Genomic DNA, 19042 nt, shown 5'->3' on the forward strand with positions numbered 1-19042 from the left:
AAAGGGAAAGTGGAATTCTTTGCCAATTGTATGTCTCTTTTTGTTTGAATTTCTTTATGCAGTTTGCCTACAGATGTTTCTAGTTGTTGGAAGATCCTAGGGATGGGATTCCAACAGCTGAAAGGGGAGTACTAAGTGATCTTGCAACAAGAGGGATCTGAGTGAGGTTATTTAGGAAATCCATTTCAATCATTTTGCATATTGGAATCTCTTTTTCTCCTCAACTTCTTTATCTTCACACAAATTTTCTTTCTCTCTTTTCTCTCAACCAATTCTTTTTCTTTTTCTTCATCTTTATCTTTCTCACTCAACTCTTCTTTCTCTTTTCTCTCTACCCTTTCCTCATCTCCCTCTAATTTTTCCTCATCAAGAATCTTGTCACTTTCAGTGATAATGACTTGCCCTTCCTCCTTAAGGTTAACATCAGTATTAACATCATCATTTAATATCTGACTAATGTGACGAAGTTGCATCTCCATTCTTTTACATGATTCTTCAATGCTTTTCTGAGTAGAGTCGGAATTTTTCAAAAATCGTTGAAGGGTGTCCTCCAACCTATCCAAACTTCCTGATAGAAAGGGTTGTTGCTGCCATTGTTGTTGTGGTTGGTTCTCAAATTGTCCAGCAGCTTGCCAAAATTGGCTTTGATCCATGCTTGAGTGAGGTTCCCACCATTGGTTGAGATTACTTTGGTAGAATTGAGTGCCCCTATACTTACACTCTTGACCAAATTGCATTCTGCAGACATTAGGCACAAAACCCTAAAAACAATTGTTAGCACAAAAAGATAGAGAAAAGAAAATAAAAATTGAAAAGATATAAGAAGATAAGAGATTTAGAAGATAGAATCTAATAAAATCTAATAAAATAAAAGTCAAATGTGTATTAAAAAGATAAAATCTAATAAAATAAAATAAAATCTAATCTAAAAAAATAAAAATAAAATCTAACCTAAAAAAAAATCTAATCTAATCTAATCAAATCAAATAAAAACCGAAAAATAAAAAAACAGAAAACAGAAAAGCAGAAAACAGAAAAATAAAATAAAAATTCGAAATTAAAATAAAATCTAATCTAAAAAGATAAAAATAAAATCTAACCTAAAAGATAAAAATCAAATCTAAAAAGCTAAAAAAATAAAAACAGAAAAAATAAAAACAGAAATTCAAAATTAAAGTCAAAGGTAATCAATAATCACACAAATTAACCAGTTAAACCATGAATCCCCGGCAACGGCGCCAAAAACTTGATGGACAAATTTGTAAGCACCAAAATATGATGTCACAAACTTGTTTCACAATCGGCAAGTATGACCGAATCGTTCAAGTAATAAAACTTGGTAAGACCAAGTATCGTTCTTCCCAAAGGACTCACGGCCTAGTTTAGTTATGTGATTTCTTGATTAGCTAAGACTTAAGAAAACAATGATTGAAATTTTAATATGCAAGACGAAAATAAACATGTATGCATGAATTGATCAATGGCAAAGACATAAGATAAACACTTTCAATGGATTAAATGAATGAATATGTTGTTGGGGGTCAATTTCATCTCATCCACTCTCATATATTTTAGGAATTCCTCTTTCAAATCATCATTGTTAATGCCACTCTCTAATGTACCATTCTAGATGGCTTCTCCCTAATCAAATAGTTCATACAATTCCTAGCATTCCTAATGATTAGTTCATGAGTGCAGGAGCTTAAGGCAACCAATATAATGTTGTCAGTAAAATATTGGGAGAAATTCCCCGGATCTAGATTTCCCCGTACGTGTCCGTATCAACAAAACCAATAATCATGCATTAGAATGAGTTAAACAATGCAAGCATTGAGCAAAGAGGAAAAACCCTAACTAATGATGAAAAGAAAGCATATGTCTTAATTCAAAGATGTATTCAACAAATCCATATATGAGAGCTTCAAGAGATTACATTGATTCCCCAACAAACATACAAGGTTTAGTTCACCATATTCATGGTGAACCTAGATGAATAACAATGAAAATATGAAAGAATAAACCCAATAAAGGTGAAGAGGTAGCCTGAGCATCCAAGATCCTCCTTCAAAGGGGTGAAAGAGAGAGTGTTTGCCTCGTTTCTGCCAAAGATGCCTAACTATAGGACGTGCAAGCCCTTATATACTAATCTAGAGTTACAAAAGATTACAAAAGTCCAAGCCCAAAAAGTGCCGCTCAGCGGTATTTACCGCTCAGCGGTGATTGCGCGTCTTCTTTCTTCCCCTCAGCGGCCATTTTGCCCCTCAGCGGTTCCAACGTCACCTCTTGAGTGCCGCTCAGCGGTAGTTTGCCGCTGAGCGGTGCCTTCGACTTCTCCTTTTTGCACTCTTTCTTGTCTTTTCTAATGTCCTCTCTCTTATTCTTCACTTCTTTCACCAAATTCACCTCAAAACCTGCACAAAAACACTTAAATCAAGCATAAACCTGTCCAGCTCTCTTATTTCTGAAAATATAAACAAAAGGCATGATTTCAAGCTAGTTTCTAAGTCTAAAGGTTGCTTTTAGTATCACTTTTAAGCATGAAAATAACAGTTTTTCAACTGTTATCATTTACTCATTCAAAATCCTCTTTTCAAGATAAGTAATAACTTCACTCAAACTTAAGACCAAGAGTTCAATCAAGATATGCACATGCTTTAGTGTTCACAAAGTCATTTAAATTCCAACAAATGCTATTTTTCATGAATGATCAATCAATTAAGCATGGATGTTCATGTGCTTATGGAATATTTCCTCACTAGGTAAAGTGTTTCACTCAACACACAAGTGTATAAGAGGTAAAGTGTTTCACTCATTCACTCCACTATCACAATCACATGAATCAACTTTGCCTTTCATTTAACCACAATCAAATACATTCACAAGCATGCATCATCACAAGGACTTTTCAATGGCTTATAATGTGGCTGGGCTAACAAGAAAATTGGTTTTTTTGGATCACAAAATCCTTGAGTTAGGAGAATCATAACAACACAATCTTCTTATTCATTCCCAACTTTCTTTTGCCTTTGCTTTTGCATTTGCATTGAGCTTTGCTTCTTTTTCTTTTCTTTTCTTTGCATATTCTTACTTTTTAGCTGTTAGCTCAATGCTTTTTCCTTTTTCATGTTTCCCCAATAACCCCAAACTTGAACATTTAACAATACCACACAAGATCTTCTACTTAACTCAAGGTAAAGATTTTCAATCAAGGGTGTTCAGTGTATATTTAAGGCTAAGGGTTCAAAGGATAGAACACAACGTGTTCTCTTTTAGAAGGCTAACTTTATGAATTTGGCCAATAAAAAGGGTTTCAAAAACACGGCCTTTGATCATATGATGCAAAACAAGCAATTGATTCAATCATAGAAAACCTGGGCAAAGTCATTCATGCTTTCAAAGTAATAGCATTCAACAATAACAACTCTGGAGCTCAAAACCTCACATATAAGCTCATTCACATTTGACATGCACATCCTGCTTAATTTCACAATCACAATCATGATATTACACATTTGTTCACAAAGCTTGTGAATCACCTGTATAAGCATTTTAATGTGCACATCATCTCAACATCAATCAATCAATAAGCATCATCAAGCATTACTTATCACACAATCACAGTTAATAGTAAACCATCACAAGAAACCAGGTTTCAAATAGAGTACATCAAACCCTAATCTAAAAACAAAAACAAATAAGTTCAGAAAACTTAAACCACAAAAGCATAATCATATGATAGCATTCATCAGTAAATGCTATCTCAGCTCCTTATCAGTCTGAGCTGTCCTCTGTATCTTCCTCTTCTTCCTCATCATCATCATCATCAAACGCATCCTCCTCCTCAGCTTCATCTTCATCCATGTCTCGGGCTGAAGCTTCAGCTGCTTCAGCTCCTCCATGCCATGGTTCTTCTGGCCAAGCTACCACATTATGGAATTCATCCATAGTCCACCTGTGTGCTGGAGGGGTATCATACATCCCCACTATCATCTCAGCCGTGGCCACCTGCCCTCTGTGGATGGACTGCAACTGAGCACCTATAAGAGACATATACATGTCCCTCATCTGGAATGGTTCTGCCTCATGAGTATCAGCAGAAGTCCTGCTCTGTGCTGGCCTTCTCTCTCTACGAGCCTGGCGTGGTGGCACTGGCTGGGCTGCCTCCTCACCTCCACAGTATTGTCTGTAATAGGCCTCATCTATAGCTTTTCTTGGCCTCTCAAATGGTGGAACAGAAGTGTCCACCCCAGCTAGCTTGCAAAGGTGAGTGATCAAAGAAGGATGTCCCAGTTGTGCTTTGTTGTTTGAAGTGTTAGCACACACACTAATCTCCTCAGCTATCACCTGATAGCATGGCCTCTAACATAGCCCAAATAATTCTCAGCTGGATAATCACCAATCTTCTTTGCATTGGTGTAGAATTCCTTCACCACAGTTATGTTGGCAGGTGCTGGATAAGTGGCTAGCTTTCCCCAATCATTCCCTAACACTTGCTCTCCAAATTGAGGAGCAAAGTTAGGTATCATTCCAACCTTTCTCTCCATTAGAAGTCTCCTGTCCTGAACCACCCTAAAGTGCTTCTCATGTTTCCTAGAGAGGAACCTGCCATTATGGGGCTGCTCTGGTTCCTTTTCCTTTCTCTTGGTTGCCATGGTTTTCAATCTCTTTCCTGAAGAGGATGCCATTCCTGCATTCAAACATAAATCCAAAACCACAGAACATGATGTTAATCATTAGTAAACACAAAACAAAACTCCTTTTGAAGCTAAACCACCGCTGAGGGCCAGAATTTCCCCTCAGCGCCACCAGTGCCACATTCAAACACGCAACAAACCAGAAAAAGCAAATCTGGCAGAGTGTCGCTCAGCGGTAAATGCCGCTCAGCGGTGATCTGCAGATTTTTGCAAATCTCGTTTTTAAACTGTCCTAACTCCACCCAAATGCAATTTTCAGTTTTCCAGTTCATAATCAAGCAGTTTAATCGGTTCAAACATCAAATATATAATCAAATCATGCATAGAAATCAAAACCCCTAAATATTCATGCTTTGACAATCACAGTCAATTTCAAGAACCCTAGAATGAACAAAATGCATTTTACTTACTTGGGTGGAGATGCTAGATGATATGAGAATGCTTCCAAACTAGAATGCTCTCTTCCAACCCCAAACTTTGATAGCACACTAGTGTAAAAGTGAGTGGAAGAGAAATTTTCTAAAGAGGGAAGAGTAAAAAGATGTGGGAAACCTAAGAGGAGATATGTGGGAGTCTTAGTGCAGAGAAGAGCTTGAAAGAATGTAAAAACGCGCAGCTTAGGGTTTAAAAATACCCCAATGGGCTCGGGTTCCGCTAAGGGGAACTTAAGCCCATCTGCGATAGTACCGCTCAGCGGTAATTGCCGCTCAGCGGCACTTTCTTGATGTGCCCTTCTCCTTCTTTTCTTGACCTACGTGCCTTCCTAGCATAGCCCTCATAGGTTCCCTGCAATTCAATGTTAAAAATGCTTATGCAAATCCTAAAAATAAACAAACAGAAAACAATCAATCAACTGGGTTGCCTCCCAGGTAGCGCTTGTTTAACGTCACGAGCCTGACCCAAAATCCACCAACACCCATCAGTAGGTGTTTCAAACTTACCAGCACCCATCAGTAGGTGCAAAATCTTCTCACCAACACCCATCAGTAGGTGTTACAAACTTAGTATCCTTCAGTAGATACTTAACCACCTAGCATCCTTCAGTAGATGCTAAATCCAACAAAATAATATCCAGAATAATGTTCACAAATTACAAATTATAAAACCAAATCAAAAGTTTGTAAATCTACTGGATTGCCTCCCAGCAAGCGCTTCTTTAACGTCACTAGCTTGACCCAGTAAAGCTCATGTTCCTTCTTCTTTTTCTTCTTTCTACTGAACTTCTTCAGAAATTTGATCAAACCAGGAACCTGTTGCAATGTCTCAATCATAGGAACTTTAATCTCCAATTTCTTGAAGATTTCCATAAAGCACTTAAATTTCTTTTCCTTCCTATGATTCTTCTTTAGATGAGGATGTGATTTTTCATGTGATTTCTTCTTCTTTCCTCTCATCTTCTTTTTCTTCCTTTTTCTCTCCCTAAATTTTCTCTTTTTCTCTTCTTTTATTTTTTTCTTCCTTTCTCTTTTTCTCCTCAACTTCTTTATCTTCACACAAATTTTCTTTCTCTCTTTTCTCTCAACCAATTCTTTTTCTTTTTCTTCATCTTTATCTTTCTCACTCAACTCTTCTTTCTCTTTTCTCTCTACCCTTTCCTCATCTCCCTCTAATTTTTCCTCATCAAGAATCTTGTCACTTTCAGTGATAATGACTTGCCCTTCCTCCTTAAGGTTAACATCAGTATTAACATCATCATTTAATATCTGACTAATGTGACGAAGTTGCATCTCCATTCTTTTACATGATTCTTCAATGCTTTTCTGAGTAGAGTCGGAATTTTTCAAAAATCGTTGAAGGGTGTCCTCCAACCTATCCAAACTTCCTGATAGAAAGGGTTGTTGCTGCCATTGTTGTTGTGGTTGATTCTCAAATTGTCCAGCAGCTTGCCAAAATTGGCTTTGATCCATGCTTGAGTGAGGTTCCCACCATTGGTTGAGATTACTTTGGTAGAATTGAGTGCCCCTATAGTTAAACTCTTGACCAAATTGCATTCTGCAGACATTAGGCACAAAACCCTAAAAACAATTGTTAGCACAAAAAGATAGAGAAAAGAAAAAAAATTCAAAGGATATAATTGAAAAGATAAGAAGATAGGAAATAAAAACAGAAAAATAAAAACAGAAAATAAAATAAAATAAAATAAAATATAATCTAATCAAATAAAATAAAATCAAATAAAAACCGAAAAATAAAAAACAGAAAATAAAAACAGAAAACAGAAAAACAGAAAACAGAAAAAATAAAATAAAATCAAATAAAATACAAACTGAAAAATATAAACAGAAAAATAAAATAAAATAAAAATTCGAAATTTAAAATAAAATAAAAAAATAAGTCAAAGATAATCAATAATAACACAAATTAACCAGTTAAACCACGAATCCCCGGCAACGGCGCCAAAAACTTGATGGACAAATTTGTAAGCACCAAAATATGATGTCACAAACTTGTTTCACAATCGGCAAGTATGACCGAATCGTTCAAGTAATAAAACTTGGTAAGACCAAGTATCGTTCTTCCCAAAGGACTCACGGCCTAGTTTAGTTATGTGGTTTCTTGATTAACTAAGACTTACAAACGAAATATTTGAGTTTAAAATGCAAGACAGAAAATAAACATGTATGCATGAATTTTGATCAATGGCAAAGACAAAAGATAAACACTTTCAATGCAATATATGAATGAATATGTTGTTGGGGGTCAATTTCATCTCATCCACTCTCATATATTTTAGGAATTCAACATTCAAATCATCATTGTTAATGCCACTCTCTAATGTACCATTCTAGATGGCTTCTCCCTAATCAAATAGTTCATACAATTCCTAGCATTCCTAATGATTAGTTCATGAGTGCAGGAGCTTAAAGGCAACCAATAGAATATTGTCAGTATAATATTGGGAGAAATTCCCCGGATCTAGACTTCCCCGTACGTGTCCGTATCGACAAAACCAATAATCATGCATTAGAATGAGTTAAACAATGCAAGCATTGAGCAAAGAGGAAAAACCCTAACTAATGATGAAAGAAAGCATATGTCTTAATTCAAAGATGTACTCAACAGATTCCATATATGAGAGCTTCAAGAGATTACATTGATTCCCCAACAAACATACAAGGTTTAGTTCACCATATTCATGGTGAACCTAGATGAATAACAATGAAAGTATGAAAGAATAAACCCAATAAAGTGGAAGAGGTAGCCTGAGCATCCAAGATCCTCCTTCAAAGGGGTGAAAGAGAGAGTGTTTGCCTCGTTTCTGCCAAAGATGCTAACTATAGGACGTGCAAGCCCTTATATACTAATCTAGAGTTACAAAAGATTACAAAAGTCCAAGCCCAAAAAGTGCCGCTCAGCGGTATTTACCGCTCAGCGGTGATTGCGCGTCTTCTTTCTTCCCCTCAGCGGCCATTTTGCCCCTCAGCGGTTCCAACGTCACCTCTTGAGTGCCGCTCAGCGGTAGTTTGCCGCTGAGCGGTGCCTTCGACTTCTCCTTTTTGCACTCTTTCTTGTCTTTTCTAATGTCCTCTCTCTTATTCTTCACTTCTTTCACCAAATTCACCTCAAAACCTGCACAAAAACACTTAAATCAAGCATAAACCTGTCCAGCTCTCTTATTTCTGAAAATATAAACAAAAGGCACGATTTCAAGCTAGTTTCTAAGTCTAAAGGTTGCTTTTAGTATCAACTTTAAGCATGAAAATAACAGTTTTTCAACTGTTATCAGTGGACGAAGTTGACGAAGTTGATGAAGTGGAGGAAGTGGAGGAAGTGGACGAAGTTGAGGAAGTGGAGGAAGTGGACGAAGTGGAGGAAGTGGAGGAAGTGGAGAAAGTCGAGGAAGTGAAGGAAGTGGATCAAGTGGAGGAAGTGGAGGAAGTCGAGGAAGTGGACGAAGTGGACGAAGTGGACGAAGTGTACCTGGTGGAGGAAGTGGACGAAGTTGACGAAGTGGAGGAAGTTGACGAAGTGGAGGAGGTGGAGGAAGTGGACGAAATGGACGAAGTGGACGAAGTGGACGAAGTGTGATGACTGAAGTATGGAGGTTGATCTACTAATCCGAGAGATCTGGTCTAAGAAGCTGTAATGGAATTCGAGAAATGCACTTCCAGATTCAACGCAGAGTGATTCTCGGTAACTCCAGCAGAGATATGGAAGATGTGGAATGGCAGCGGAAGAAGTGTAATGTGATATTAATGGATATGGATGCTATGCTCAGTGAGTGACTACAACTCAGGCAGCCATCCATACAAGGAAGGAAGTTGCAGGGAATATTTAAGCAGGTAAGGACTTTCGGAGGGAGAGTTGGCAAAAGCAAATCTCAGCAGAATTTCATTCATCCAAAAGTATCTTTACAAGCATGGCTACCATGAATTTATATGTGATCCATGGAGCTGCAACGAGTAAGAAAGGGAATGACCCATGTGTAAAATGTGAGACAGACTTATGAAAAATGTGCTAAAACTAAAGCAACACGTGATCTGGTGGTGTTGAGGGACGGTGGTGTGCTTAACAAAGAATGGGGTGCAGCTAGCATCTTTGACAATTATATGGACAGTTTTACCCCTTCCCTTGGTGTCTCTGATGAACCAATATTTTCCTCACTTCACTTAGTTTAGTGTGCTAGAATTAGTCGGGGAATTATGCTTAAACGTCCGGTATTTTCCTGTTTTTCCTAATTGTGCTTAATTTGATCGGAAATTCTTATTTTAACTAATTTGAATTATCTGAGCTTATTATTTTGCATTATTAATTATGGGAAAATTTTGGATAACTTTTTGGGACATTAGAAAGCTAAATGAGAAATGGAAATTGAGCCAATGCATCTTAGCCATTTTTTATTTTCGCTGGCTGCCGCGTGAATGTTGTGTCAACTTGTGTGTCTTCGTTTGAGTTCAATTCTTATCCGTTTTCCATGCAATTTTTTTTCATAGTTTCGTCTGGATGTCTATTTTAACATATAGTTTTTACTTTGTTCAAATTCATTCTGTGCTGTTCCCAGTATTTATTTTACTCTCATATGTCAGTCCAGGATTACTGCTGTTTGAGTGATTTCTAATCCGTTGCATTGTTTGCTTGCTGTTTAGTAATTGTGGTGGCTGGAATTGATCATTGGATGATGCTAAGACCTCCCAACACTCTTAAACAAGGCATACAACAGCTTGGCTTTATTGGATAGCAAAGAAAAAAAAAAGAAAGCAGCCACATTCACGGTCCAGCAGAGGAAGTGGTTTTCATTTTTCCAGAACTTGGTTTATGCACCTTTGGAGCTTTATTCCAGCAAGCACGTCCAGGAGGTCCAACAAGTATGAGAGGGAAATTATTGGATAATATTTGGGACATTTGAAGGGTAAAGGAGAGGTGTGTGCTTGGAAAGAAGAGAGGGCCCATGAGAAGGAAATTTGGAGTAGCACGTGAAGGGGTTATGAAAAGAAAAAATGCTGCACATGGGAATCAACTTTGACGTCCAACTCATGGTCCAGCAAGTTTGGATGAGTTGGAAATCGGGTGCTACGTCCAGCAAAATAGGGGTGTGTCCAGCAGCACTTGGGCTTCATGCGGAGAATGGGAAGCATAGGGGTGTCCAAAGCAGAGGCAGCACATGGGCTGAATGGAGGAGCAGCGTCCCACATGGAGGAGGGTTTTTAAAAACCCGTGATGCTGGAAAGAAAAGGTGTGCCGGTCCTGGAGCTGTTCCAGCCGTCACCTGGTGATAAAAACAAAGAATGGATTTTTGGCTTGAAAGGAGGAGTGCACGGAGACTTAGATAGGGATTGGTGTGCACGTTTTTTTTCTGGGTTCCAGTAGGGTAGTAGAGGGATGCAGTGAGTGAGAGAGGTCCACGGAGACAATGGCAATCTGGAGAAGTGCAGCCTTGGTCCACCAACACATGAATGTCTCGGCAAAAAAAATGGTCCATGTAGCAGTATAGTGTATGAAGTTTTTTATGCTTTCAATTCCTTGGGTTTGTTTGCACGGTGGAATGTTTTGATGTTAGAAATTATACTTTCATTTTGCTTTAAGATATTTGGACGATCCTACTAGAAGACTTACATGTTTCCACTTTGTTTCCACCTTGAAATCAACATGCTTTTGCTTGCCTTTCTTTTAGATAATGCCGTTTTGTTGGGTCCAGTAACAGCCCCCCCCCCCCCCCCCCCCCCTTTTACATCTTTTCACTTTGTTTTGTTTCTAATTTGAAGAGAAACGTGAATTCATACTAGGTACAGCACCGGTTTTGCTTTCTTGGAATAGTTATGTTTTTAATCTTAAAGAAATGAATCACAATGCTTCTTTAATCTAGCTTAATGGTTACGTGAATTGGTATATGATGTGTCATGCATTATCTTATTTCTATGTATTGCATTTTAGTGGATTTAAGCCAATGGGAATTGAAATGAGTTCTTTGTTGCACATGCTTCCAACGTTGGCTTCTAGTTGAATGAAGAGTACATTTAATTTTCTTGCATTTAGTAATAGAGATGTTTTGGGAAAGGTGATATATGGTGATGGACTTTTAATTCCTTTCTTGGATAAGAATAGCATGGTGTGAATTCTTTAATTAAAGATTGTAGAATGGTCACGTGAAGTGTAACATTGAAGTTCACATTGAATTTTTTATTTAGTGCTTGGAGAATAAATGGGTGCATGGACCTTACGGTTGCTGGAAGTGCTAGAAGGAAGTAGTCTTCCTTTTATTCAACTCTTTCTTTCTATAGGAAATAGTTGTAGTGTCACGGCATTTAGGGAATTTTTAGAAACAATTTCACTTTCAAAAGTTTAATTTCCGTAATTGTGCGTCTCTGCAATTTACTGTTCCGCATTTTATTTTCACTGTGATTTCGATTTTTATTGTTTAATTTCGTTTTTACTATTTACTGTTTTATTTTTACGGTTTGTTAATTTACTACTTTCAACATTTACATTTTCCTGCACAAAAACAACCATCAAATCCCCCCCACTACGTGTTTGATCTGAGACTGAACCAAAATTGGTCCTTGAGAGACGACCTAGGAGTCACTTCCTAGTACTATACTGCATTCTTTTATGCACAACTTTTGTGAGAGGTGCGACCCTCTCATCAAAATGGCGCCGTTGCCGGGGATCAACGGTTCAGTCTTAGGTCTTTTTGTTGTGTTTGTGTGTGTTGTGTTTTGTCTTGTGTTGTGTTGTGATGTGATGTGATGTGATGTCCTGTTTTGAGTGTGCGTGTTGCATGTATAAATGTGTTGTGTTTTATTTGTTTCGTGATTTTTAGTATTCTTCTTTTTCCATGTCTACCTATTTTTATTTCGTGAACACTGCTTGTTTTGCTAGTGCCTCTGATTATGATTCTCCTTCTGCATGTTACTCTGATTGTAATTCATATTCTGCTGATTTCTATGTTGAGAACAATACGACTCATCCTCTAATTTCTGAGAGTGCTCTTTGTGAGCCGGTTTCACTTGAGGAGGATGATCTTCATTGCGATCTCACCCCTGGACTGATACATTTGCTGCCTAAGTTTCATGGTTTTGCAGGAGAATGCCCACACAGACATTTGGAGGAGCTCCACATCATGTGCTCTTCAATGAAGCCTCCAGATGTCCCTCTTGATTACATTTTCTTGAGCGCATTTCCGCATTCATTACAAGGAGCAGCTAAGGATTGGAAAGACTCTCTTCCTCTGAGATCCGTTACCGATTGGGGATATCTTGAGCATCAGTTTCTGAGCAAATTTTCCCCTGTGCAATATGCTTACAGCAACGGTCTTGGATGGAATGACCCTACCTTGGGATGGTATGATGCTCCACAGCATCAATATCAAGAACCACCATTCCAGAGTACTTTTATGCCTCCACCAGTCCAGCAATATCAGAGTCAGCAATATGATGCTCCTGCCCAAATAGCTCCTCAGCCTTCTACTTCTGAGCCTACATTGCAGGAGTTGTTGGAGCAGATGACCATGCAGAACCTTCAGTTTCAGCAAGAGAACATGCAGTTCCAGCAAGAAATAGGAGCTGCCATTCAGAGTATGACTGATCAGATAGGGCAGATGGCCACTCAACTCACTGAGGAACAGTCTCAAGATTCAGAGTTACCATTTCAGACTGTTCAGATCCCAGATGATGTTAGTGGCATCAACATAGAAGATGGGGAGAAGAGTCATGAGCTTACTACTGTGCCATCTACTTTCCCATCATCCTATGTCCCTACCCTTGCACCTGAGGAGACTGATGATTATTTTAAGGAGCAGGCAGAAATAAGCAGTAATCCTGAACCAGGTAGACCACCTTCATTTCCCCACACTCTACCAATCTTCAAGGAAGTGGAGGTAAACATACCAAATTTTGACTATGCTGTTGATGAATATGTTGTTGAGAGGTATGTTGATGATGATATTGTTGATGAGTCTGTTTTTAATTCTCCCTCTCTGCATGATGAGAACCAATTTTTGATATCAAATTCGTATGTTTATTCTCCATGCACTGAACATGAATCTGAGTCTGTGGTTGATATTGTTTCTGAATTTGAAAGTGATTCATGTTCTGAGAGTGTATCTGAGGTTCAGCCTGTTACACTAGGATTGGGTGTTATACCCCTGCATGAAATTTCTACAGAGCCACATTGCACTAACCCTATTGCAGGAGGTACAAATGAATTTGATCAACAAACACCCACAGTGGACAACAAAGGTGCTGACACTGACAAAAGCTTCAAGATCAATAGGCACCTGCTGAACCCACTCATCAACAATCACTTCTTCTTAGATCCAGCTGTGGAAGACATTTCCCTGCTTGATCAAATATGGAGGATGAAGCAATTTTTCCTCAAAACTTCCTTGCTGGATCCTGTGGTGGAAGACATCTCCCTACAAGTCCAAAATTGGCAACTGCCACCATGATCAGGGGAGTTTTCTTTCTCTCTCCTCCCCCCTTTCCGTACTTTTATTGCACTTGTCCATGATTTGTTCACTGTTCTGATTTCTGATCTTATTGTTTGTGACACATTGAGGACACTGTGTAGTTTAAGTGTGGTCTATTTATTGGGGGAGATTTTTAATTTTCTTCGTTAGTTTTTGTTTTTCGTGTTAAATTTTTTCTTTTCTAGGTTATTTTTGTCGTGTCTGGTGTACAGTTTTACATGTTTCTCTTGATTTCTGGATTTTGTTTAGGTTGTAGATGTATCTTTCACTTCATTGATACTCTGATTTGTTTGAAATCCTTGCTTTTCTCTGCTTGAGAAGATGATTATGATGTTTGAGAGGTTGATTTGATTGTGACATAAATTACCTTGTGTGAGATTTGAGCCACTTGATGTTCTTTCTTGTGTGTGATATGTCTCTTGATTGCTTGCACATATGCCTTGGCTTGACTCTTGTTGATAATTCTTGATTGATATGCATGTTTGGAAGTGATAAAGGCAGTTTTGTTTTTGAGCCTCTCTAGCCAAATAAGCCTACCGTGTTCTAAACCTTTGATAACCCCTTTTGAGCCTATACTTTCCTCATTTCTTTGTTTTGAAGCTCATACACTACCCCTAAGTGAAAAACCATGATTACCTTAACCTTAGGGAATTTTGGAGCTTTGGAAGTGTTTTGGGAACAAGTGTGGTCTCCTTGGGGATTCTTATGAGTTGGCTAGTTGGTTCCTCTTCTTGTTTTGTTTTTGTAAATATACGTGTATCTTGTCTTTTACAGTTTTGTTTTGAAAAAAAAAAAAAAAGAGAGCAGAAAAACAGTAAAAAAAAATGAAAAAAAATTGTGAATAATTGTGAATAATGGAGTCAAGAAGAGGATGGAAGTAGAGGTTGTGGGTGAGTTTGATTGTGTTTACACTTGTTCCCCATTGCTCCTCTATTCTTTTTGGTTTGTAGCTCTCATCCATATTTATCCTCCCTTGTCCTTGGCCCCATTTCAACCATGAAAAGACCTTTTGATTTGAACATGCGTATGTGCTTGAGTGTTGATATTAGAGGCTTGCCAAGTCTATTTGTGATTGCTTTCTTGAGTGCATTGAGTGACATTGATTTACCTTAAACACTTGAGAGAAACACTGATTGTGTGCATCTGTGAGGCTCTGTTACTTTTGATTCACCTCTTGAACTGATTGATTATTTTGTCATGCTTGGAAGTGCTTGGATAGTTTCATGAGTATCTACTTTCTTTGATTTTGTGTTGGATATTGTCTACTTCTTTTCTTTGTCCAGATTTCTTGAGGAATGTGTAATTCTGTTTGTTTCCTTGTGAGTCTTTATTTTCTGTGTGTCGACGTTGTGTCACCTTCTTAAAAGTCCTTTGAACTATTCCCTGATTTGCGTCTTGATTTTGCCCAGGAGTGCAAAAGACTAAGTGTGGTCTATTTTGATGAACCAATATTTTCCTCACTTCACTTAGTTTAGTGTGCTAGAATTAGTCGGGGAATTATGCTTAAACGTCCGGTATTTTCCTGTTTTTCCTAATTGTGCTTAATTTGATCGGAAATTCTTATTTTAACTAATTTGAATTATCTGAGCTTATTATTTTGCATTATTAATTATGGGAAAATTTTGGATAACTTTTTGGGACATTAGAAAGCTAAATGAGAAATGGAAATTGAGCCAATGCATCTTAGCCATTTTTTATTTTCGCTGGCTGCCGCGTGAATGTTGTGTCAACTTGTGTGTCTTCGTTTGAGTTCAATTCTTATCCGTTTTCCATGCAATTTTTTTTCATAGTTTCGTCTGGATGTCTATTTTAACATATAGTTTTTACTTTGTTCAAATTCATTCTGTGCTGTTCCCAGTATTTATTTTACTCTCATATGTCAGTCCAGGATTACTGCTGTTTGAGTGATTTCTAATCCATTGCATTGTTTGCTTGCTGTTTAGTAATTGTGGTGGCTGGAATTGATCATTGGATGATGCTAAGACCTCCCAACACTCTTAAACAAGGCATACAACAGCTTGGCTTTATTGGATAGCAAAGAAAAAAAAAAGAAAGCAGCCACATTCACGGTCCAGCAGAGGAAGTGGTTTTCATTTTTCCAGAACTTGGTTTATGCACCTTTGGAGCTTTATTCCAGCAAGCACGTCCAGGAGGTCCAACAAGTATGAGAGGGAAATTATTGGATAATATTTGGGACATTTGAAGGGTAAAGGAGAGGTGTGTGCTTGGAAAGAAGAGAGGGCCCATGAGAAGGAAATTTGGAGTAGCACGTGAAGGGGTTATGAAAAGAAAAAATGCTGCACATGGGAATCAACTTTGACGTCCAACTCATGGTCCAGCAAGTTTGGATGAGTTGGAAATCGGGTGCTACGTCCAGCAAAATAGGGGTGTGTCCAGCAGCACTTGGGCTTCATGCGGAGAATGGGAAGCATAGGGGTGTCCAAAGCAGAGGCAGCACATGGGCTGAATGGAGGAGCAGCGTCCCACATGGAGGAGGGTTTTTAAAAACCCGTGATGCTGGAAAGAAAAGGTGTGCCGGTCCTGGAGCTGTTCCAGCCGTCACCTGGTGATAAAAACAAAGAATGGATTTTTGGCTTGAAAGGAGGAGTGCACGGAGACTTAGATAGGGATTGGTGTGCACGTTTTTTTTCTGGGTTCCAGTAGGGTAGTAGAGGGATGCAGTGAGTGAGAGAGGTCCACGGAGACAATGGCAATCTGGAGAAGTGCAGCCTTGGTCCACCAACACATGAATGTCTCGGCAAAAAAAATGGTCCATGTAGCAGTATAGTGTATGAAGTTTTTTATGCTTTCAATTCCTTGGGTTTGTTTGCACGGTGGAATGTTTTGATGTTAGAAATTATACTTTCATTTTGCTTTAAGATATTTGGACGATCCTACTAGAAGACTTACATGTTTCCACTTTGTTTCCACCTTGAAATCAACATGCTTTTGCTTGCCTTTCTTTTAGATAATGCCGTTTTGTTGGGTCCAGTAACAGCCCCCCCCCCCCCCCCCCCCCCCCTTTTACATCTTTTCACTTTGTTTTGTTTCTAATTTGAAGAGAAACGTGAATTCATACTAGGTACAGCACCGGTTTTGCTTTCTTGGAATAGTTATGTTTTTAATCTTAAAGAAATGAATCACAATGCTTCTTTAATCTAGCTTAATGGTTACGTGAATTGGTATATGATGTGTCATGCATTATCTTATTTCTATGTATTGCATTTTAGTGGATTTAAGCCAATGGGAATTGAAATGAGTTCTTTGTTGCACATGCTTCCAACGTTGGCTTCTAGTTGAATGAAGAGTACATTTAATTTTCTTGCATTTAGTAATAGAGATGTTTTGGGAAAGGTGATATATGGTGATGGACTTTTAATTCCTTTCTTGGATAAGAATAGCATGGTGTGAATTCTTTAATTAAAGATTGTAGAATGGTCACGTGAAGTGTAACATTGAAGTTCACATTGAATTTTTTATTTAGTGCTTGGAGAATAAATGGGTGCATGGACCTTACGGTTGCTGGAAGTGCTAGAAGGAAGTAGTCTTCCTTTTATTCAACTCTTTCTTTCTATAGGAAATAGTTGTAGTGTCACGGCATTTAGGGAATTTTTAGAAACAATTTCACTTTCAAAAGTTTAATTTGCGTAATTGTGCGTCTCTGCAATTTACTGTTCCGCATTTTATTTTCACTGTGATTTCGATTTTTATTGTTTAATTTCGTTTTTACTATTTACTGTTTTATTTTTACGGTTTGTTAATTTACTACTTTCAACATTTACATTTTCCTGCACAAAAACAACCATCAAATCCCCCCCACTACGTGTTTGATCTGAGACTGAACCAAAATTGGTCCTTGAGAGACGACCTAGGAGTCACTTCCTAGTACTATACTGCATTCTTTTATGCACAACTTTTGTGAGAGGTGCGACCCTCTCATCAGTCTCCAAATTCCACTTAAAATGTAGGAAAAGAACATGCCCTGTTTCGTCCATATCTTCAAGCTCTTCTTGGATTCTTCTAGTCATACTTCTAGTAATGGGTCCATGTCCTAAGTCATCATCTCCTTCCCCTTGAAGAGGATTTGTCCTCAAATCCAAATCATCATCTGTATTAAATCCTGCAAAAGGACGAAGATCAGTAACATTAAAAGTAGAATGGACACCATACTCTGATGGAAGGTCTAATTGATAAGCATTATTGTTGACCTTCCTAAGGATTTTAAAAGGACCATCTCCTCGAGGACTTAATTTGGACTTCCTTTGAATAGGAAATCTTTCCTTTCTAAGGTGAAGCCAAACTAAGTCACCTTCATTGAAAATGACTTCCTTTTTACCCTTATTATGATACTTAGCATATCTCTCACTTTGTTGTTGTATTTGGTTACTAATCCTCTCATGAAAAGTTTTAATGAATTTGGATTTAGATATGCCTTCTTGATGAACAAAATCATGTGAAGAAGGCAAGGGAATCAAATCCATAGGTGTGAGAGGATTAAAACCGTATACAGCTTCAAAAGGAGAGATTTTAGTAGTTCGATGAACTACCCTATTATAAGCAAACTCCACATGTGGAAGATACTCATCCCAAGATTTGTGGTTACCCTTGAGGACTACTCGCAATAAAGTAGTAGAAAAAGAAAGCTTAGTTCCTAATCGAGACCATAAGGTTCTCCAAAAGTGACTAAGAAATTTTGAATCTCTATCAGAAATGATGACCCGAGGTAGTCCATGAAGTCTAACCACATCTCGAAAGAATAACCTAGCCACATTGCTTGCATCATCTATCTTGTGGCATGGTATAAAATGAGTCATTTTGCTAAAACGATCCACAACCACAAAAATAGAATCAAAACCCCTTGATGTTTTGGGTAGTCCTAAGACAAAATCCATGCTAATATCTTCCCAAGGAGTTGAAGCAATAGGTAAGGGAGTGTAAAGACCATGAGGCATTGCTCTAGATTTGGATGTTAAACAAGTAATGCACTTGAAACAATTCCTTTGGACTTCTCTCCTCATGTGGGGCCAAAAGAATTTCTCTTTTAGCATGCTTAAGGTTTTATCAACCCCAAAATGCCCCATCAACCCTCCCTCATGCATTTCTTTGACAAGGAGTTTTCTTTGTGAGCCTTGGGGTATACAAATTTTGCCCTCTTTGAAAAGATACCCATCTCTCACATAGAATCCTCCTTGTGGCTTTTGCAAACTTTCCTCATATAAGGTGGCAAAGTCACTGTCTTGAGTATACAATTCTTTTATGTTATCAAACCCAAGAATTTGAGCTCCTAAAGTGGCTAGTAATATATTTCTTCTTGACAAAGCATCTGCCACTATATTAGCCTTTCCTTTCTTGTATTTGATAACATAAGTGAATTGTTCAATGAATTCCAACCACTTAGCATGTCTCTTTTGCAACTTGTGTTGACTCTTCAGATATTTTAGTG

At 38.1% G+C, this 19042-nt stretch overlaps 1 pseudogene; it reads right to left on the reverse strand.

Moving 5' to 3' along the window:
• The window catches only part of LOC148196546 (uncharacterized), a 57521-nt pseudogene that overhangs the window by 15383 nt on the left and 23096 nt on the right, over nucleotides 1–19042 (reverse strand).

Source organism: Vigna umbellata, chromosome 6 (assembly GCF_029865625.1).
Source record: "Vigna umbellata cultivar VRB3 chromosome 6, Vumbellata_1.0, whole genome shotgun sequence".
In the NCBI taxonomy this organism is placed as follows: domain Eukaryota; kingdom Viridiplantae; phylum Streptophyta; class Magnoliopsida; order Fabales; family Fabaceae; genus Vigna; species Vigna umbellata.